This window comes from Cornus florida, unplaced genomic scaffold (genome assembly GCF_030987335.1).
Source record: "Cornus florida cultivar Cherokee Brave unplaced genomic scaffold, ASM3098733v1 CherokeeBrave_3.0.0_Hap2_Chr05, whole genome shotgun sequence".
In the NCBI taxonomy this organism is placed as follows: Eukaryota; Viridiplantae; Streptophyta; class Magnoliopsida; order Cornales; family Cornaceae; genus Cornus; species Cornus florida.
The window spans coordinates 115,674,479-115,698,539 of record NW_026775575.1 but is presented as its reverse complement, the minus strand read 5'-3'; the positions used below and the strand labels follow the sequence as shown (position 1 = coordinate 115,698,539).

Here is a 24,061-nt window from a genome sequence, read left to right as displayed (position 1 = left end):
ATGTGCTTTAGCCTCAGGCACCTTATATACATCAACCTTAGGCACTAAAACCAAATCATCAACCTCTAATGGTTTATAAAAATTAATTGGCTAATTTAATTCAAGAAACTTATGGACTAACCCCACGAAGAGTTGGTCGCCCTACATATAGGAAGCTATATCCAAATTATATAGGCCAATAAGTTTCCAAGAGGTTATAAAGTTCCTATTTTTGTTACCTTTTCGGGAGAAGACTCCACTTCGACCATAGAACATATTGGTCTGTTTACCATTCAATGTGGTGAGGCTGGAGCAAATGAATTCTTAAAATTAAGGCTATTTGCTAATTCCCGTTACAGGGACTGTATTTTCTTGGTATATAAGTTTACCGGCAAATTTTATCTATATTTGGCAACAATTGGAAGAAATATTTCATACCTAATTTTATAAGACCGAACCAGATATATCGATGGCTGACTTATGTAAGCTGTCCCAAATGCTTGAAGAAACAGCTAAAGCCTTTATTGGCAGGTTTAAAAGTGCGAGACATAAATGCCAAGTAGCCCTTATAGAAACTGAATATTTGAGTCTAGCCTTAAATGGTTTAGACTTTGAATTACAAAAGAAATTTGAGGGAATGCAATTTCAGAACTTGTCCCAATTAGCCTCTAGTATTGCATGATATGAAAAGGTCCTAAAAGAAGAACAAGATAGAAGAAATAACTCTAGGGGTACCTATTATAGGGACCTAAACTATGAAATTCATGTGATAAAGGTGTCGAATAATAATTATGTCAAAGATCATACTTATGAGATTTATTTGACAGAGGCTGAAATTGGCTTTGATGTTGACACTACTAAAAAAATAAGTATTGAACCTTGTATATGTCAGGGGTCGACAAAGCCTCTAGAAACCGTCAGTGGTGCCCAGGTGTCAGATTCAACAAACAGAAGGACGCTAAAAAAGGTTGGAAGAAAATATGTTTCTACTCCAAAGCCTACTTGGCCATGGATGGGAATTTGTTCGGCCCCAAGAAGTCCAAAAAGGCCGAAAGAATTTTCGTTCGATCCTGGAGGACCCATTAGGTTGTTCAACCACTTGGGGTACTAAAGAAGAATCAGTTATTGTGATAGATTAAAATTATAAGTTGTTGATTAATAACCAAATATGTACATTGTGGTTGTAAGTGTCAACAATTTAGTGCTGAGATTGGAAATTACCCGGGGGCTAAACATAACCAGCCTCTATATAATTCAATCTTGCACCTAGACCACTTACTTGTCACTTTGGTGGCAAGGTTTGATCAGTACCTCAATTGATTAAGTGCTCAAAATGATTGTATGGTGAATGAGCCGTAGTTAGGATGTGGCTGAAAGATTGCTGATAAGCGAAATTAAGAAAAGGGCTGATGGTAATAAGGTGCTGATTGAAAAAGCAGTCAAAGAATTGTTAGAAGATGTAGGGACTGATTAGCTATGCGAAGGGTCGAATAAAAGTGACTGATTTAAATTGTGATCCATCAATTCAACTCTTTAAAATTTTGGTCTACCCTTATTTTAAAGAGCTATGGGGCATTGTTTGCACCCTAAAAATAAATATTTATTCGACCACGTGGCACAAGTCGAATAATTTGACAAAAGTTCTTAATCCAATTAATTAAAAGTTAATTAATTGATGGATGATTTCTTATAATGGGCTGCAATAATAGAGGATTGCTTCAAGTTGATGCAAACACTAAGGCCTGTTAATGGAAGATATATAGCGTGTTACTAAAAGGACTCTTATTCAAAATTGGAGTCTAAAGTCAATAATTCCCTAATTTAAATCCACGTCATTAAGGAGTTTTATTCCAAAAATACGTTCATTTGGATAAACTTAAGACAAAAGGAGTGCATTTGGATAAGCTTAAGACAAAAGGAGTTTTTAATTTAAGGAAACTACTGAAAGTAACTGCGCACTGCTCTATACATCTATAAATAGCACTATGCGAACCTTGTGCAAAGCATCCACGATTATACAACAAGTTTCATACTTCTGCAATTTCTGTTCTTCTACAATTTCAAGTTAGTCTTTTACTTGTATTTTACCTCTGTTCATAGGAGTAGACTAGTGTTAAATTTAGAATAAATCATTTCTTGTACTCTGTATTAGAATTTTACTTATGAAATAAAAGTCAGACGCTTGGCTTTAGTCCTCTCTACTTTTATTTTCTAAGTCTCTTAGAATAGATGAATACTTGTGTAGTTTGTTTTACTCCCTTCATCCATTCCACTTATAGTGCTGAAAGTCTTCTTTATTGTGGCGTTGAAAAACATAAAAGAATAGGTCATCCTTACTTTCCAGCAGTCACATGATTCACAAAAAGGCCGATTGCGGATTTGGTAGGCAACAATGATAGTCTCGCTATCCAACCCTTTTGGGTTGAAAGACTCTAGCACACCCCTAAAAAAATATAGAGCCAAACGTTGTAATACCCCTAGTTTTCAAAAGGATAAAATGGGAATTTAAATTTTAGATTTTGATTTTGATTTCAGTTGTATTTAATTATATGACTTAGTTGTTTAAATTAATTGTTTTAATTAGTGAAATTATTTTATGTGTATTTGCTTAATTGCTTAATTATAATTTATGTGTTTAATTTAATTGTTGAATTGAAATTGTTTTAATTTAAATTATCTGATTAGTTTGTGGTTTTAACTGTAATTTTTTTATTTGTGAGTTAATTTAATTATTTGATTAATTTATGGTTTAAATGGATTATTTGTTTTATTTGGTTTTATATATAGTGTAAATTTAGGGTTTTCTTTTATGAGTTTTAGCCGTCACATGTTAGGATTGGAATTAGGGTTAGGGTTTTATAGACGGCTATATATATTTATGTTCTTTTACGTCTGTTAGGGAAAAAAAAAAACCCTATTCACGAAATAGTATTTTTAGAGGAAAACAGAGAGAGTCTCGGAATATAATCTGTGAGGCTAAAGGAGGAAGACTGGAGGAAGAACAGAGGGGTTGCTTCTGGATGGAACCAAGAAGCAATAGAGGAAGGGAACTATGAACAGAGCAGAGGGGAAACAGACATGGAGAATACTGAAACTTAAACTTAGAGACGACATTTAAGGTTTCACACCGAAATCTCAAGGCAAGTTTCAGTCTATCTCTTTCCTGTAAACTTGTGTTCTGTGCATTCTAAATAGACTCTAGGACGTTAACTAAACATTAAAAAATGGATGTGTTATGCATAATTAAATCAAACTGTAATCTGTTGATTGCCTTTGTTTAAACTGTAACTGGTTTGGTCTTAAAACTGTTCCGAGTGTGTTAAGTTTTTGTTAATCAATTCATAAGGGTTTAAAGAGTTTCTAGGACTATTTGGATTTAGAGTAGACCCTAAGAAGTTTAAAAACAATTCGGACAGAGACTTGGAATTTTGCCGGTTTTAAATAACTGAAATCGGTTCACGCATAAACTATTTTGGTTATGTATTGAACTTCTGTAATTTAATTCCTAATGGAATGTGAGGAGTTTCTAGGACTGTTTAGATTTAAATTAGACCCTGAGGATGTTAAAAGTGTTGGGACAGGGACTGGAAGCTTCGCCGGAAGCGCAGAAGGCAACCGGACGAAGCAGAGAAGACGCATGGAGTAGAGACGGATCTCAGGGGGAGAGAGCCGGCTCCCTAAGTGAGGGAGCCGGCTCCCATTAAAGTAGAGCCGGTTCTCCATGAGGGAGATCCGGCTCTGGAAGATAAAGAGCCGGCTCCCATGGGGGGAGCCGGCTCCCTTGAACAGATACCCCTTCGGGGGTATTTTCGGTATTTATTTTGACCTTGGGGCCTTAAACAGAGTTTCTGGAAAATAAAGGGGGTTCTAAATACTTAAAAAATTTCCTATTGGAACCTTTAAATAGTTGGTTTATGCTAGGGTTTAATTCTAAGGGGCATCATGAACATAAACATTAGTAATGTGTATGATGTCCGGAAGAAAGGAAGGGAGACGGAAAGGCTAGTTGTTTCCGCAAATTCAGTGAACTGATATAACGGATATTGTTAGGATTTTATAGCAATTATATCTAGGATATATATGAGTCTCAAGAGGGTTGGTTGGGTTGTGGTTGTGGTTAACATGTAATTTTAAATATGTATAGTTACATGTCTAACTACTGGGTTGTTTTCACTAGTTAAATGGGCTAGTATATTGTACCATTGGGGACTTATATGAGGTACAGTTTGAGTTCTCTGTGTTATACTATATCAAGCACAGGTTTTAAGTTAGAGGATTAAAAGGACGTCATATGATGCAAACATAAATTTTTATGCCATCAGGGGGTTAAGGAGGTTTGCATTACTAGTCTTTGTTTTAATGATTTAAATGAACTAGTATGAGGGTATGGTTTAGGTTGAATGGTATATTGTGCTCAGTTCATAAGTCTGATAATCATTATACCCTGCTATGGTTGTTAATTAATGAACTGATTTAGTTTCTGTTTTGTCAATTGGATGGATGTGGATAATTTAAATTGTTTAACAGTACTATAACAATTTAACAGGAGTTTTATGATTATAATCATATATTGGATGCATAATAGGATCTTAATAATACCTGTTTTCTATTATGCTAGTTCATGGATATACTTGATGTTCTAATGAATGTGCATCACTGGTGGATCATTTGCATTATATGTACTGGTATGGGACGGTGACATATCAGGGATGGATTAGATCAAAAAGCTAAGTCCTACCCCTTCATACATACGGAATGGATTAACTAAAACAGTTAAATCCTACATGGATGCATGTCCTGTTAACTAAAACAGTTGAACGACATAACGGATGTTTGTTTTATCTTTCTGCATTAGGAAGGAATTTATGTATATATATTTATGGTACCGTGATACGAGCTTGAGTCTCCTGATCACGGTTAGGGTGCGTATATTGCAAAGGTTGAGTAGCTAGATATAGCTAATATTTCCTGGTAAGTCTAGGTACTTGGCCGCTGAAAAGCGTGTTTTATATGTCACCTTCTACCCAGGCTGAACTATGTTATAGACTAGTGAGCATCCTATAGTGTGTGTATATATATATATGGACTATTGTAGATATTGCCGAGCTATCAAGGATGTATTTGCGTATTAGGTTTATGTACGGATTGTAGTAGATTGGAACTTGCATGTGGGCCTGACCCACTTCTATTTTTCAGGTATTCGCCGGTACCAGGCTTAGAGTTTGATCGTGTTGATGCAGATACAGACACTCACTCTTCCGGTTACATAGGATTTCCTTTCTATTTTGGTTTTGGATTTTATTTCTGTAAATGTTTTACCAGTTGGAATTATTAGGGGTCCACTAGTTGGATTCCCGAGTTGTACAGATTTAAAGGATTTAAATGTTATTAATTTATTATTTTAAGTTGAGGATTTTTATTTTAGAATTCTTTCAGCGTTTTGTTATTTTAATCTTAATTCAATTTTTATTCCTACTTGTTTACATATTAATTGTCTGATATCCTTCGGATCTGTGCTCAGACTTGATCACCGGTGGCTCTAGAATCGATGGTGTCACAAACGTACAGTAGGTCAGTAGGTGTATGAGAGTGTTATACCTTGACATGACAATGTGTAACATTTCATTGTTCAGTTTGGCTATCCAACCCCTTGGGTTGAAAGACTCTGGCACACACCCTAAAAAAAAAATAGAGCCAAACAGTAGGTCAATAGGTGTATGAGAGTGATATACCTTGACATGACAATGTGTAACATTTCATTGTTCTAACCCCTTAAGTTGAAAGACTTTGGCACACCCCTAAAAAAAATAGAGCCAAACAGTAGGTCAGTAGGTGTATGAGAGTGCTATATCTTGACATGACAATGTGTAACATTTCATTGTTCAGTTTGACACCAAAGTAGTCATGTTTAGAACATTAATACAGAATATATATAATGAAATTAACATTACTTGATATATAAATATGAATTTATTTATACGTTGTGCTTTTTGAGACTATAAATTCCATGTGTTGAAGTTGAAATTTAGGATCACATCATAACAAAAATTAAACTAGTTTTCTTTCAATAATTATATATGGATGAATGTCATAAAACTCTCATAAACTTGTATCGTTTTGTAGTAAACAAAATTTTGTTTTTATTATTTTCTTTTAATCCTTTTTTTTTTTTTTTTTTTTTTTGCCAAAAAGACCCCTTCTAACTAATCGAGAAGGTTAATTTTATTAAAATACTCCTACCAAGTCAAGATAGTTTAATACAATTCCGTCAATTATATATAATTCAAGAAATTGCATAAAACTTCCCTTGATTTGGTAGGGGTGTTTTTGATAATAAGTAAAAATTAAAGAGTAGCTTTTTACAATTCACCCATTATATATATTTCAAAACGCTACAAGATAGAGGTAGTTTAATGCAATTCACCTATATTATATACATGTGAGAAAAGTACAAAACAACATTCCTAAAGTATACTTCGCGTAGTACTTTTACTCCCTATTTGAAAAAATGTGCAAAAAATACTCATAATCTTTTCACATTGTGCAAAAATACCCCTCCTGACATAAATTAGTAGTGTAATGCCCATTTTGCCCTTTTACTCTTCCGAAAATACCCAAGGGGGCATATATGCTACTAATCTTATAGTATAGGGGTGTTATGTGCACGGTACTTTTTACCTTTACAATTTTAGGGTTGAATTTCTTAATTTGTATAAAGCTGAATTAATGAGGTTGGACTTTGGTAGTCATTCCTATATATGTAGTTAAAGCGATGAAAAAAAAAAACAACCTCAATTCCTAATTTCCTATTCCCTCCTATGGATTTCCAAATTCATTTCTTTCACCTACTCGGTGCTTTTTATCTGTCCATTAACAATCAGCCGCGTGTCCCTACACATATAACACCAAAATAGCAAACATTTAAAGTCTAGGTAATAACCCAATATGGTCATGTTTGGATTAGTTAAACCAAACACGGAACATAAATGTGGGTAGTAGGTTTACCTTCGCCACCAAACAAGTTGAGCAAATTTTGGATCTCGAGCTAACCCATTAAATGACCTCACAGCTAGGGGTGCAAATGAGCCGAGCCTAGCCGAGCTTTGGCTTGCTCAGGCTCGGCTCGCCAAGTTTAGAATGGTGCTCGGGCTTGGCTCAGGCTCGTCCGAGCTTGACTTAGGTAAGCTCGAGCTCGAGCTCTGCTCGATTCAAGCTCGCATTTCAGAAATTTTCTTTTTAATCATCGTCATCTCTGCAAATCATCTCTGCAAATCAGTCTGTTGTATCATCGTCATCTCTACAAACCGGTCTATATTTTTCATCGACTCATAACTCCATCAAAAGTAAGAAAAAAAAATGGGTATGAAGAAAAAGAACATGGTTGAGAGAGATGAAGACATGTCTCAAAGAAGGAGTTATTGTCGGAGCAAGTTTATCGCATTAATCGCCCGTAGATTAAGTGAATCGATCTACGATTAAGAGGTCTCATGGCGTTACCATATACCAAGCTTGCTGTCGTAACAGCTGGTCTTGGTTAGAGAGGCGAGAGAGAAAATGTGAAAGTGTTTATGATAAGTTGGTAAAGTGATGATAGGTTAGTCTGATGCTTCATTTGCTAGATTGCTAAATAGGAATAAACATGGACATATGTCATTACAAGGACATAGCAAAGAGATTGCAAAGAGATAACGTGCATGGTTTTTTAAAGATAGGGCTTTCAAATTTGATTTGTATATTATTATTTTTTAATGTTTAAAAAATAAGTTGATGGCTTTACAAATCTATATATTCATAAGAGTTTGTAATTTACAATGTATACAAGCCTTATACGAGCTTGTGTTCACGAACATAAACGAGCCTAAAACGAGCTCATGTTCACTAGCCTATACCAGCCGAGCTCAACACTACTTGGGCTTGGCTCATTTAGTAAACGAGCCTATAAATTGAGCTCGAGCTCAGCTTGTTTGCTTAATGAACGAGCGCGAGAAGAGCCCTTAGCGAGCCGAGCCCGAGCTGTTCGTTCATTTACAGCCCTACTCACAGCTCCAGTTCGTCCGTAGATCTGAAATCAGACAACTTGTCGTAAGCAAAGCTAATACATCACAAGACTATTATCTAGAGAAATTAGAGAATATTCAATCATTGTGTATATTTTTTTTGTATAAATTTGATGTATCATAATAAATTTACACAAAAATTTTAGATTATTTAATTTTAGATCCAGCGGTTGTTTTATACCTTTTCTGTAAAAATATATTCCCCAATAACAATCAACAAATATCATGTCTGGACCGTATATAATTTTTACAAACCTACTTAATATAGCAAACATATTTAATATAGGGTTGATTAGTTAATGGAATGAGAAAGAGGGAGGAGAAAGAAAATATGCTAATGTGGCTGTATAAAATATACGACAATTTTACATATTGGTAACGGTGATAGTGTATCTTAACATATTGCTGTAGAAAATAATAATAATAATAATAATTACACATCATACGTGACAGTATATATTTTACACCAAAAAAAAAAAAAAAAAAAAAAAAAAAAAAAAAAAAAAAAAAAGGAGGAAGGTATTTTAACTGATTGCTGGAAATGTTTTTATTCTCTAATAACTTTCTTACCTACTAGACGATGGGTCCAATCAATCACGTAGGAAAGCAAGTAAATGTGTGAAAAATGTGTTTAGTTTTATTTCCTTTTTGACATATCTAATTACATGATTAAGAACTGCATGGATGTTCTAACCCTCCACAAACTAATATATCTCTCCGGCCAACGACTGACATTCACATTTAAAAATAAAAATTAAAATTAAAAAAAAAAATGGCCATTCGAGTCAATCTAGTTCGTTTGTTTTCCTTTCTGTACGTCTTCAAACACTTACATATATATATTTCCTTTGAAATGGCATGTTCATCCTCTATAGTACTCTTGACAGTGATGAGCCATGAGCCTCAACTTGTGTTGCCTGCAATGTCCACGTACACCCCATGAAATAAAGCAGCTCTCAGACATAGACCAGGAAGGCTTCTGCTTTCAACTTCCATTGATAATGTTCTGCAAGAGAAGTCCTTCCATGGAAGGAAGAGATCCTGCGAGGGTGAACAGAGCAGCACTGGCTAAGATATTTGTTTTTTACTACCCATTTGCAGGTAGGCTTTTTGAAGCCTCCAACCAAAAACTTATGGTGGATTGCAGTGGCCAGGGACTCCTCTACATAGAAGCTGATGCAAATGTTGGGCTCCACCACCACATGCTTCACCCACCTTCTCCTTACTTGGACCAACTCATGTATAATGTCCCTGCCTCTGATGAAATCATTGGTTGCCCCTTGCTGTTTATTCAGGTGTGTTGTGTTATTCACTATTTGTAGTGCCATAACTTGCTGCCTTAATTAATTCACAATGAAAACGGAAATTCACGATTATGTAATTATTTTGAAAAATGTAGCTTGCAAGTTCATGATTTCGTAGTTTTTAGACATGCAATAGAAGCAACAAAAACGTACATTTCTAGAAAAAAAGAAGTCACTATTCTGCAGTTTTCTTTTTTTATTTTCATGATACTAAGCATGAAAATTTATTGTAGACTCTTCTCATTTTTAGCACCGTGTAAATTTTGTAGATTGAAATGTATAATGTAAATTAGGTTGGTAAAGTGATGAATTTTTTTTCTCAAGGATCAGGCTTAAGTGATATCCCAGAGTGTTTTTATCCTTATCAGGAAATTAAAAAAATTGTTCCATTTTTATTTTTGGGTAAAGTACAGCAACACCCCTTAAGATTTAGCAAAATGACACTTAGAGAAAACTTACCTGTTTTTTGGACAAAGACACCTCCTGAAAGTTCAAAAATGGATAAAGACACCCCTTTACATGAAAATTTGACCAAATTACCCTTTGACCATTTATGAGACTTTTTTAATCTTACAATTTAATAAATTGGACCAATCTAACCTCGTGAATAATTTATACATAAAAAAAAAACTTTATATTATTCACTTTTTTTTTTTTTTGTTATTTACTTTATAAATGTCCAAACTTCTTAAAAATGTAGACGTCTAAAATGATTTTTTAATTTAATACATATATTTTAAATAAATTATATTTTATTTTTACTTTTTTTCTTTTTTTTTTATTTTTAAATTAAGATGCTTAATTCTTTCATCTAAAAAAATTAAACCAATCTCTTTTCCTTAAAAATAAAAAATATGGTACCAGTATAACTTTATGCATCTTAAATTATATATCAAATATTATGCATTTCCCAATATAAAAGAAAATAGATACCGGTATAACTTTATGCATGCCTTTGTTTTTTTTTTTTTCCCCCTTTGTTTTATTATTTTTTTCCCCTTTGTTTTATTATTATTTTTTTTCCCTTTTATGTTGGAAAATGCATAATATTTGATATATAATTTAAGATACATAAAGTTATACTAGTATCACATTTTTTATTTTTAAGGAAAAGAGATTGGTTTAATTTTTTTAGATGAAAGAATTAAACATCTTAATTTAAAAATAAAAGAAAAAAGAAAAAAGAAAAGAATTAATAACAAAATATAATTTATTTGAAATATATGTATTGGATCAAAAAATTCTACATTTTTAAGAAGTTGGGACATTTACAAAAAAAAAAAAAAAAAAAAAAAAAAAAAAAACAATATAAAGTTTTTTTTTGGTTACTTTTTTTTTAATGCATAAATTGTTCATGAGGGTAGATTGGTCCAATTTATTAAATTGTAAAGTTAAAAAAAGTCTCATAAACAGTCAAAGGGTAATTTGGTCAATTTTTCATGTAAAGGAGTGTCTTTATCCATTTTTGAACCTTCAAGGGGTGTCTTTGTCTAAAAAACAGATAAGTTTCATCTGAGTGTCCTTTTACCAAATCTCAGAGGGTATGACTATACTTTACCTTTTATTTTTTTATAGATGATGGTGGTACATGCACACAGTTCTAATAGTGGTCCCAAGAGCTGAGATTTGAACTTCCTACCTCCTAAATATAAAGTTAGAGTTGGATTTGGATCCTCTAAATTGATTTTTCCTTATGATATCATCTATTAAAATTATTTTCTAAATCAAAGGAAATCCTAAATATATTTGTGAGGTATTATTTTATTTTTGACAATTATCATAGACAAAACAAGTCCATGTCGAGTTGTACTTCTGAGTTGTAATTCAAATTACTTGTTCTGTAAGTTATCAAGTTCGACAGCAACTACAGAACTGGGAAGTTGTTCAAAGTTACTATATTTGAATATTATTCGAAGAAAAAGGCCGGTAAGAACAAAACTTTAAGAAGAATTCTAAACAGGTTAGGACATTTATTCACTTGGTATAACAGTTAGACTTGCCATATACAGTGTTTAAAGGCTGAACAGAACCAAAATCAAGTTCTGGACAACTTGGTATAATAGTCAGATTTGCCATATATAGTGTTTAAAAGCTGAACAGAACCAAAATCAAGTTATGGACAACTTGAACTGGTTCAGCCTCTCTGAACCGGTTCAAGGGCTCAAGGTTAGCTTTGAAATTCTCTCGGCCAATCTTGAACCGGTTCAGCCTTTTTGAACCGGTTCAAGGAGTCCTATTCACAATACAGTTTTCAGTTTCCTTATCCTGATTTGTTTCCCAGTTGGTCTAGAAGTTTACCAAGTCCTGTGCACAAATTTTCCATATTTTCAGAGGGACTAGGTTATTCTATCGTCTATATAAACTGTGTCATATACATTGGTTTATTTACGGCTTTTGCATTATCAGTTTGTTATTCTCAAAAAGCCTTAAGAAGATTTTTGTTACAGAAATTATTAGAGAATATTCTATTTGTCTTTCTAGAACATATACACATAGACACTTGAGTTTAAAGTTGTTTTGTTCGAATCCTGATCGTGATCATACAGTTGCATCTACATCGATCAGACAAAAACAGATCTACTTCTACATCGAATTCAGACGATTAAAGAATAGAAGTAAAAGCGATCACACTTTGAAAGGGTTGGAGCATTCGAGGAGTGTTGTCTAATCTACCTACTACTCTTCCACAAAGATTAAGCATAAGCCTGAGGTCAAGTTGCTATTGGACGGGAAGTCGCAAAGCCAGAGAATTGTCGGCAATTGGTGTTTAGTAGAATGATAGGATATGAGCCAAAGACAAAGTTCAGTGTACTTTGTTTCAAGCATAGTAGATCGATTTACTTTGGACTGCACAGTCCACTAAGTTTTTCCCATCATAGTTGACGTATTTTATCAACTGGGGTTTCCTCATTAAAATTCTGGTGTCATCTCTAACTTTATACTTTGTTTTATTTTATCTGCATGTGATTAATTGTTTAAACTACTAAAGTAAGTAAAGTTGGTAAAGACACAGATCTGTTTTCAAAATAAACAAAACTTTCTAAGTACATTCCGCTACGTACAACTCACAATTTGGTATCAGAACCAATCTCTGCACATTGAGTTGATCCTTACTGGAAAGTTTTGTTTTGTTTTTCAAAAATTGTTTTTAAAATCATGCCTTATGCTTTGAAAGAAGGTGGTTCTAGTCAATGTGGTCCTTTATTTGAAGAAGATAATTACAATTTTTGGAAATAAAAAATGAGAGCCTATTTGCAAAATTCTGGTGGTAAAACTTGGGCGATAGTTGAATCTAGCTATACACCTCCAACAGTCGATACAACTGTGGATGGTAAAATAGTCAAAGAGTTTAAAGATACTTTTGTTTTTACTGCTATTGAAACTGAACGCAATGATGTTAATGGCAAAGCTTTATATTCAATTATTAATTCTATTGTTCCATCTGAATATGCTAGAATTTCTTATTGTAAAACTGCTAAATAAGCTTGGGATATTTTGCAAGTCACTCATAAAAAACTTCAAAAGTGAAGTTATCCAAAATTCAATTGCATTCTTATAAATGTGGGAACATCGTGATGAAAGAAGATGAAACATTTTCTGATTTTTATTCTAGTCTTCTTGAAATAATTTCTGAACTATTTCATTTAGGTAAAAAAGTTAGTGATAAAAAAATTCTGTGATAAAATCTTAAGGTTTTTACCTAAAAGGTTCCAGATTAGAGTTGAAACCATCACTGAACATTGGGACTTGTCTACTAGTAAAGTAGATGAGATGGTAGGTTTATTGAAAACTTTTGAGATGCTGAACTTTAATTTAAATCAGAAGGAGAAAAATCTTGCTTTAAAATCTATACAGATTGAGAATTCTGTGGATGACAACTCTGATAATGATCTCGCATTTTTATCAAAGCAATACAGTTAGATTTTGCAAAAACAACAGAGGAGTATGAATAGCAACATAGCTAATCCTAAAAAATTTGACAAGACGTCAAAGTTTAGGTTTAATAAAAAGAAAGTAAAAGAATCAAAATAAACTGAATTCATTTGCTGGAATTGTGGTGGCAAAGGTCATGCATCCAATGTTTGTCCTATTCCTAGGAAAGAACAAAAGGATAGGATTAAAGGAAAAACAATGAAAGTTTCTATATCTGAAAATTCTACTTTAAGCGATAATGATTCTCCTCTGGATGATACTAATGATTTTTCATATGTCGCTTTTCTTGATAATGGTCCTCATGGCATGTCTTTATCTGACTCTGATATTTCAGATAACGAAGACAATAAAGTTCATGATGAACAGATGCTAGAGGCTGAAAAGGACGATGAAACGTTGAAGAAGATGGTCAAAGAAACCATTAAAGTCAAACAGGCAATAAATAAGCTAGCAAAAGAGCTTATCTAAGCAAAAAGAGAGAATGAAGATTTAAAGAAACATATTGACGACGGCAAAATGAGAGCTTTTGAAAGCAATTCTGTCGTCACTGTACTTGAGAAGAAGATCATCATTCTTGAAGATAAGATAAGTGTTACTAACTCATTGAAGGAATGTCTTACTTTGAAAAATGATTATCTTAAAATTGAATTGAAATCTGAAAAAGATAAACTAAAAGGGTTCAATATGAGTCAAAACAATTTGAATAAGATAATCAACATGGGTAAGGATGTGAATGATAAAACAGGGTTAGGATTTGTTAAAGGTTCTTCTAGTAATCAAGGTAAAACAATTCTTGTTAAACCTACTATTATGCCTAAACCATGTTTGCTTGATGCATCACATTCTGATATATTTTATGTGCCTAAATTATTGCATTGCACTTTTTGTGGAAAGAATGGACATAAGTATAACCCATGCCTTCATTGAAAAAAGAAAGACTTTTCTGAAAATCATCCTAAAAATTTTCATGCTAAGAAAAAGGTGCATTCTAAGAAGAAAACGAATGTTGTGTCACCTAGAATTCCTAAAGCTGAAAATTTGCCTAAGAAAGAAGTAAAGAAAGAAAATGATTTTCATGAAATGAAAGTAAGAACTATTTGGATCAAAAAGTCTGATTTGGTCAACTATGTATCCGTTGAGTCCATGGAATAAGTTTCCAAAAGGACTTCACCTTCAAACTAAGTCCTACAAAATTCAGTGATCATGGCTTATGCTTAAAGGAAAATTGAATTGCCATTGGATCACTTGTTAGGGTTTAGTTAGGATACTGAATTTCTGATCATAATCTTCTTAATATACATGTGAAAATTCTTTTGAGAAATTTATGATCTATCTTTGAATGCAAATTGTGACACATGATAATTTGAATAAATATAGATTCTTGATCTGTAATCTATACAGTGAAAGATGATTTGCATTGATTAGGGGATTTTTAGATTTAAATCTCTTAAGTTCACAAACTTTTGTGCACTAGTCCATCTCTGACAAATTTGGTTAAAAATCTTTTGATCTGTTGACGAGGGTTTATTATTCACAAAAGCTATAAAAGTTATTGTCTTAAAAAAAAAAAAAAAATAAACAAATAGGAGCTTAAAAAAATTGAAAAAAAATATATAGCTTGAAAAGAAAGAAAAAAATTGTTGAATACTTTGCTGAGGAAAAGGCTACCTATTGAGATTTAATTGAAAGCTCCCATTAAACTGTGAATTAAAACTAAAAGTGGAGATAAGTTGAGTTAGGGAATTGCTGACTACTCTTTAGAGTGAAAGCCGCCTTACTTAAAAATAAAAAAATAAAAAAATAAAAAATAAAAAAAATTGCTCAAAACAATTTTATCTTGATACTTTTCGATCAATAAGGTTTAGACAATGATCTGTTGAAATTCAATTGAAGATGGATTAGATTGGATTTCACTCACACACATGAACTTGCTAAATTAACTTCTAAATTTTTCATTAAAATTGCAAGTTTGATTTCATGTTGTGATTATTTTCTGAGATTTGAAATTATTTGAAGAATCTGTGGAGTCAAATATTTATTCTCTGAGATATTTTTAAAATTCTCTGTAAAGGCTTTGAATCATGTGTTGACTGGATAATTTTTATGATTGGTGATTTAGATTTTTGCTTTAGTAAAAAAAAGAAAAAAATTTGGAAAATTCAAAAAGATTTTGAGTTTTAGGTTTTTAGTTTGTTTTTGTTTTTGTTTTTAATCACCGATGTGTTAAAATATTTTTTGGAAAAGTGTTTTTTAAATTTTCACTGTGAATTCAAGACTAGGGGTCTTGAATCGGTTCCATGGGGGTGAACCGGTTCAGTCAAGTCATTAGGCCAAGCCTAAAGTAACTATCCATCTTGAACCGGTTCAAGATGGCTAAACCGGTTCAACGTTTTGTGCATATTGCATACTGCCTTTCTTGAACAGGTTCAAGAAAGCTAAACCAGTTCAAGGGCTCGGGTTTTGGGGTTTTAAAGCTCCTGGGTGCCTTATTTTTGCATAAGTCTCTCAATCTATCTTGCACATACACATCTCACATACATATAATCATATACATTATATCATATTTTTTTCATAGATCCATGATATACAAATGATCATTACATTATAAATTTGGGATTGAAGATAAGAATTGAAGGAGTTGTGTGAAGAATTGAAAGTTAAAATGGGTTTGAACAAAAGTTATGGAGTTTAGGAATAAAACTTAGAGGATTGGTTAATCATTTGAGTTGATTGAAGAGATTAAAGCTTCATTGTGCTTGGGCATTACATGGTTACAATTGTTGGTTGATTTTAGGGAGGATTGAAGATTGAATCAAGCTATTGGATAAACACCTTTGGGGTTGCATACCAAGTGTTTGATAAAATTCATGAAAGAGTTACAAGCTTCAAAATGAAATCTTTTCTAAACAACATGCCTCCTAAATTGACTAAAGATGAAAAAGAAAAAGGAATTGCAAATCCTAGACCTCCAAAAAGACCCCGAACTGGCATCTCCATCCAAGAACCTCAAAGTGGTTCACAAGCTCCTAGTATTGCTCCAATGGGATATCCATCAGTTTCTAGCATTGGTAGGATTGAATTTGATGAGTCCCATTTTTACAATGAAGACGCTTGGAAGGTATATCTCTCTATTTATTAGGATAGTCCTATAAAGACAGAGAAGAATATTAATCTTTAGAAACTTCAAGACACAATAGGATACATGCTAGTGAACTACATTAAGTCGAATAATTGGTTTTACTTCACTAAGCTTGGCAAAGGCAATTATTGTCCAGATATGATTGGCTATTTCTGTGCTAATATCCGTGAAGTTCATAACATTTACTTCATTGTCTCTCTGTTTGGAGTTGATTACACTGTTTAAAAGAAGGATATCGAGACTATCCTTGGTCTTCAGAACAGTCGTCATTTGTGTGGACATACTCTGCCTTTGACGGTCACGGGTCCTGCTTTTTCCCAGATTGTTCCAAAGATTTATGTGCCGAACTCCTCTTTGAACCAAGATAGTATTCCAGCCCGATTTCTGACAGATGAAGCTACTTTCTTCAACTTGTTTGCTATGGAAAATCTGGGATAAGTTGGAAAGAAAGATGAACTACCTTTTGAGTGAGCACAAGTGCTTTATTTTCTTTCTAATAATGAGATTATTTTGCTTGCAGACTCTATTGTGTAGCTAATGATAACTCATTACAAGAATAATTCTCGTAAGTATTCTTCTCCGTTTCCAATGATCATCATGGAAATTCTTAAACAAAAGAATGTGCAGATTCCTCTAAGGGCTTATCATAAACTTATCATGACTGAATTGGATCCTCATGCTTTGAACAAGTCAAAGACTGCTAGGGAGAATACTAAAAAAGCTAGGAGAACTATTAATGAAGGGTCGTCATAGGTTTCAGAGATTACTCAGCTATTTCCTACAGAAGGACACTTCACAAGAGCAGATGCCAACGTTATGTATTCTCATCTATTTCAACGTCAGAATTCTTTATTTGATAGGATGATGATTGGGATCCGGGATCTCAAACTACAAATGACTCAGCTGCAAGGACAGCCATCGGGGATTTCGACTAAAGATGTCTATCGACCTGCACCTCCAGATACATCTCTGAGAGCTAAAGATGAAGAAGAAGATGAAGAAGGGGATGAGTATACAAATGAGGATAAGGAGGAGGAAAGTGGTGGAGACTAAAGATGATGATGCTTTATTAACAGAGTGGTTGAATATAATGATATTGATGCTGCTTTTTGTGATATTTATTCATGCATCATGACATTATGTTTTGGTTTGGATATTCCAGGAATATACTTTTAATGACTTAAATATGCTTTGGAATATGCTTTATATCTATTGAGATCAGGGATCTCAAACTACAAATGACTCAGCTACAAAGACAGCCATCGGGGATTCCAACTAAGGATGTCTATCGACCTGCACCTCCAGATCCATCTCTGAGAGTTGAAGATGAAGAAGAAGATGAAAAAGGGGATGAGTATACAGATGAGGATGGGGAGGAGGAGAGTGGCGGAGACTAAAGATGATGATGCTTTATTAACAGAGTGGTTGAAGATAATGATATTGATGTTGCTTTTTGCGATATTTATTCATGCATCATGACATTATGTTTTGGTTTGGATATTCCTGAAATGTGCTTTTAATGACTTGAATAAGCTTTGGAATATGCTTTATATCTCTGTCCTCATATTAATTTTCTACTTTGACAATTTCTTACAAAAAAAAAGGGGGAGATAATGCAATATTATGGGGGAGAGAGACAGATAGAATTTTTTTTCTGGATATATACTTAAGGGGGAGTTTGTATAAATTTTTATTTTTTAAACTTCACTGGTAGTTGTTGCTTGGTAATGTGCAGGAATTCAGGTTCAGATATTTATCCAAGAAGAAAAATATGATTCTATTCAGTGTTTGTGCCTTTGAACAATGAATGTAATTTACTTTTCTACTTTGGGTAGATTGCAAAAATTGTTTTTAGGGTTTTGTCCCGAAATTGCCAAAGGGGGAGATTATGAGGTATTATTTTATTTTTGGCAATTATCATAAACAAAATAAGTCCATGTCGAGTTGTACTTCTGAGTTGTAATTCAAATTACTTGTTCTGCAAGTTTTCAAGTTCGACAATAATTACAGAACTGGGAAGCTGTTCAAAGTTACTATATTTGAAGATCATTCGAAGAAAAAAGTAAGAATAACACTTTAGGAAGAATTCTAAACAGGTTAGGACATTTATTCACTTGGTATAATAGTCAGACTTGCCGTATACAATGTTTAAACCAAAATCAAATTCTGGACAACTTGAACCGGTTCAGCCTCTCTGAACCCGTTCAAGGAGTCCTGTTCACAGTACAGTTTTCAGTTTCCTTATCCTGATTTGTTTCCCAGTTGGTCTAGAAGTTTACCAAGTCCTATGCACAAATTTTCCATATTTTCAGAGCGACTAGGTTATTCTATCGTCTATTTAAACTATGTCATATACATTGGTTTATTTACGGCTTTTGCATTATCAGTTTGTTAGTCTCAAAAAGCCTTAGGAAGATTTTTGTTACAGAAATTCTTAAAGAATTTTCTGTTTGTCTTTTTATAACATATACACTTAAACACTTGAGTTTAGAGTTGTGTTGTTCGAATCCTGATCGTGATCATACAGTTGCATCTACATCGATCAAACAAAAACAGATATACTTCTACATCGAATTCAGATGATTAGAGAACAGAAGTAAAAGTGATCACACTTTGAAAGGGTTGGAACATTCGAGGAGTGTTGTCTAATCTACCTGCTACTCTTCTACAAAGATCAAGTATAAGCCTGAGGTCAAGTTACTGTTAGACGGGGAGTCGCAAAACCAGAGGATTGTCAACAGTTGATGTTTGGTAGAATGATAAGGTGTGAGCAAGAGTCAAAGTTCAGTCATAGTGGATCGGTTTACTTTGGACTGCACAGTCCACGAGGTTTTTCCCATCACAGTTAACGTATTTTATCAACTGGGGTTTCTTTGTTAAAATCCTGGTGTCATCTCTAACTTTATATTTTGCTATTTTATCTGCATGTGATTAATTGTTTAAACTGTTAAAATAAGTAAAGTTGGTAAAGACACATTTGTTTTCAAAATAAACAAAATTTTCTAAGTATATTCCGCTGCGTACAACTCACAATATTTATTGAGTTGTGTTTGAACCACTTACAATACATATACCAAAAAGGACACGTACATGACTACCTCCTTGCATTTCCCTTGTGACCACGTATTGCAAGCTAATAAAACGAATTAAGAATCAAATTTCTCTCAAATGCGTACAGGTGACTCGTTTTCTTTGTGTGGATTCGTCTTGGCACTGCGTCTAAACCACACAATGTGTGATGCAGTTGGTTTTGTCCAATTTCTCAGTACAATCACTGAGTTTGCACAGGGTGCACCAAATGCACCTTCTGTGACTCCTGTGTGGCAAAGAGAGTTCCTCAGCGCAAGAAACCCTTCGCACATAACATGCCCACATCACGAATACGAAGAGGTAACTGACACCAAGATCACCACACCAATGCCCATGGACAACAACAACTTGATCCAGAGGTCTTTCTTTTTGGGACACGAGGAACTGATTTCCCTCAAGAAACAACTACCACCATGCCTTCGCAACTGCTCAAAATTTGAGGTACTAACAACATGTTTATGGAGATGTCGCACAATTTCATTTAAGCTGGATCCTGATGAGATTGTTCGTGTTTCCTGCATTGTCAATGCACGTAGATAGGATCTACGCGTGCCTCCCGGTTTCTATGGCAATGCATGTGGCTACCCTGCAACACTTTCAACCTCTGAAATGCTGTGCAGAAAGCTATTATGGTATGCTCTGGAGTTGGTAAAGGCGGCCAAGGCTGAGATGAGTGAGGAGTACATAAGATCAGTGGCAGACCTAATGGTGATCAAGGGAATACCATTGTATACGTTGCTTGGGAACTTTATTATTTCGGATACAACACGAGCTGGATTTATTGAGCTCGATTTTGGGTGGGGAAAGCCCGTATATGGTGGCCCTGCGAGAGCCCTTCCTTTGATTAGCTTCTATGTGAATGGGATTGTGGTACCAATATGCTTGCCACCACCAGTACTCATGGAGAGGTTTCAACTCGAGCTTCAGAAAATGACTCAGGGGAGTGTGGAAGATTCATACGTTATAAAGCCCACTGATATTCAATCCATGCTCTTAGTCTCAAATAATCATTAGCTGGTATAAAATGGTTGCTAGAAAATCAGCAACAATGATTGAAAATTAGAATACATTTGTTTTTTTTTTCTCCCGTGGATGTAACATTGTCAACATGAGCTACAATTGGCACATTTATTTGTTGGGTCAATTTCATAAATAGCTAGCAGAAAATGAACATGTTGTCTCTCGTGGTCATTCCACTCAATAATTCCAATGAGCTGATATTTGATTTGTTTGACTCTTTCGTTATACGCTAACCCACTGAAATATTTTTGTTAACTTACATCATAAACTATTGACAATTATATGATCATCCACACATGATCAACGAGTATATCCAGTGAAAGAATCAAATGCTTGTCGTCAAGGATAGTACATAGTGTTTTTTTTTTTTTGGTGGGGGGCGCTTAATTTTATTTGAATTATAGAGTAGCCTGAAACTTAATAAGTAATTGCAAAGTACACAAAGGAATCCTCCTAAGGTCCCAATATTGAGCTGATGACCATTTTTTTTGAGAATTGATGAGAACTGTGTTGAGTCATTGCCATTTTTTTTTTTTTTCCAGATAGTAACACTTCCAGTGCACATCACTGGTGTGCAACTGTGCATATTTAGATAAAAGAGTAATTCGGTCATTTTAAATTTGACAAATTTTGCTAGCAAAAGTGTAATATTTTGATGTTATAACATGAGGTGAAATTATGAAAATTTGAATTTATTGACACACACATGTACGAAGCATATACGTGCTTGTATAATAGTATTTATTTATGGTTGCTGATTTTGAAGCTAGCAACCATTTAATACCATATAAAAAAGGTGGGAGTACTTGAACTAGAGCATGGATTTGACAGTACTACTAGTGGGCGTTCCATCTTCATCTGCAGCCCCCTGATTGATCGTGATCATTTTGTGAAGCTCGTGTTGGAACCTTTCCATGACTTGTGGTTGTAAGAGCATTGGCACCACAATCACATCCTCTCCGTCATGTTTCTTGGATGCTACATAGAAGCTTATCATTGAAGATACGGCCCCAGTAGGACCGCCATACACAAGCTTTCCCCACCCAAAATCGAGCTTATCAAAGCCGACAAGTGTTACATCAGAAACAATGTAGTTCCAGGCCGTTGTATAACTTGGTCGTCCCTTGATCACCATAAGATCTGCCACTGATTTTATGTACTCTTCACTCATTTGAGCCTTCACGGCCTTAACCAACTCCACATCATACGCTAATGGCTCTTTACACACCATTGCTGAGCTTGAAACTGCTGCTGGGAAAGCAATTGCATTGCCATAGTAACCGGAGGGTATGCGTAGGCCCTTTTTACTACGCGCATTGAAAATGCACGAAACACGAACAATCTCATTAGGATCTAGTTTAAGTGCAATTGTGCGACATTTCCATATACACGCGGTTAGCACCTCCAATGTGGAGCACTTGCTAACCAGGTGTCGTGGAAGGTGGTTCTTGATGCTGGTTAACTCTTTAGGACCGAAAGAGAATGACCTGTGGACCATGTTATCGTGGTCCATCGTCACCTGCAGTGTGGTCTTGGTGTCAGCCACCACCACGTATTCTCGATGTAAGCAAGTTATGCGCGGAGGTTTTCTTGCATAGAGGAGGTGTCTGTGCCACACAGGAGACACACAAGGTACATTTGTTACACCTTTTGCAAACTCTCCAATTGTGTTCAAGAATTGGATGATACCAGCTGCATCACACATTGTGTGGTTAAAGCGTATTACAAAGACGAATCCGCCACAAAGAAAACGTGTCACCTGCACGAAATTGATAAACAATGTTAATGTGCTGCCATAAGTTTTAATTAATTGTGAACTTTATAAAGAGTGTATAAATAAGAGAACCCTGTATAACAGAAAACATTTTAAAGAAGACATTATAAAAGATAATAGGCTAATCTTTAAAAAATCAATTAAACAAATTAACGAGGGTAAAGAAACTTCAGACCTTTAAATTGGAGAGGAGTCATGTATGAGCACGTTCACATATAAACAATCACAAAATAAAAGAAAATAATATTTAGAGATTTTAGGGAAAGAAAGAGAATACATTATTTAATGTTTGAATTGATGAGAGAGTATATATATACGGAAAATGAGAGAAGTTGATTGCATTTTAAATTTGATAACCGTGCCTCTAATAAATTCCCTCGTGCCTGTAACGAAAAGATACCTATGCAGTTAAATATGTATATTTTATGAGAGTTGTTGTCTCTTATAAAAACCCAACACAACCTGAATCAACAAGAGAGGAGTACCGAGGATCCCTCCAAGGAATTCTTTGAGGTAAGGACATGGTGGGTGAAGCATGTTGTGGTGGCGGAGCTGGTGGAGCTCAATATCAGCATCAGCCTCTATGAAGAGGACCCCTTCCCCGGTGCAGTCCACCATAAGTTTTCGGTTAGGCCCTTCTAGGCAGTGACGGAGCCAGGATTTCAAGTGAGGGGACACACTGCCAAAAAATAATAATAATAATACGGAGTATATATATATATATATATATATAACAACTATAAAATTTAAAAAGACAAAGAAGAAGAAAATTATTAAAATATAAAAGGAAAGTAAAAATGAAAAAACTTTAATAGAAAATAGTTAAAAAGTTTCAATTGACGAAGAAAAATTTGACTTTTTCTATTAAGGAAATTTAAGAAATGTAAAGAGTAAAAGAGAAAAAAAAAAAAAAAAATAAGAATATAATTTTAGTAATTACAAATTTGAGGGGGGACACTATATAAATTTTGTCATATATATAGAAATTTTTTTAAAAATTACCACATGATAGGTTGCTGGCCAATTCAGGGGGGACGTGCCCCCTAGGCCTTTATTGGCTCCGTCCCTGCTTCTAGGAGCCTACCGGCAAATGGACAGTAAAACACAAGTGTCTTAGCTAGTGCTGCTCTTATGACCCTCACAGGGTCTGTTCCTTCCATTGAAGGACTTCTCTCGTAAAACATTATCCACTGGAACCAGAAATCGAATACCTTCTTGGTCATCTATATCTGAGAGCAGCTTTATTTCATGGGGTGTGGACTTTTCAGGCACTACCAGTTCAGGCTCGTGCCTTCTCACTGTGAATGCTACAGGGGTTTGGTTTGCCATTTCAAAGGAAATGTATGAATAAAGAAAGAAAATACACAATAGATAGTCTCACCGTTGATTTTGCCTTTGTTTTTTTGAAGTATGAACTGGTATTTATGAGAAGTTGTATGAGTAATTAGCATTCCCATTTTGGAAAATTAGATGTCACCTTACTTTTTTTTCTTTTTTTTCTTTTTTTAAAGGTAAGTTAATCCAATTTTGGAAAATTAGATGTCACCTTTATTTTTTATTTTACTTTTTAAAAAAGGTAAGTTATTTCAAGAAAAATATATAAATGTGTAAGGACATGGACCAAATAAAAGGGCCCAATACAAATGTAAAAAAAGCGAAGGCAAGGACCACCAGATTATCCCATTTGTACCAACAAATAATGCCATAAAACCACACTAGAAAAACAAACATCACGTCAACATCCACAAACTAATGCAAAACATAT

At 34.2% G+C, this 24,061-nt stretch overlaps 2 pseudogenes; one reads left to right on the top strand and one right to left on the bottom strand.

Annotated features, from left to right (window-relative positions):
• The first annotated feature begins 8,557 nt into the window (after positions 1–8,557).
• LOC132308836 (methanol O-anthraniloyltransferase-like) lies at positions 8,558–20,728 on the top strand (annotated as a pseudogene).
• A 148-nt stretch (positions 20,729–20,876) lies between these two features.
• On the bottom strand, positions 20,877–23,840 carry LOC132308837 (methanol O-anthraniloyltransferase-like; annotated as a pseudogene).
• Between the last annotated feature and the right edge of the window lie 221 nt (positions 23,841–24,061).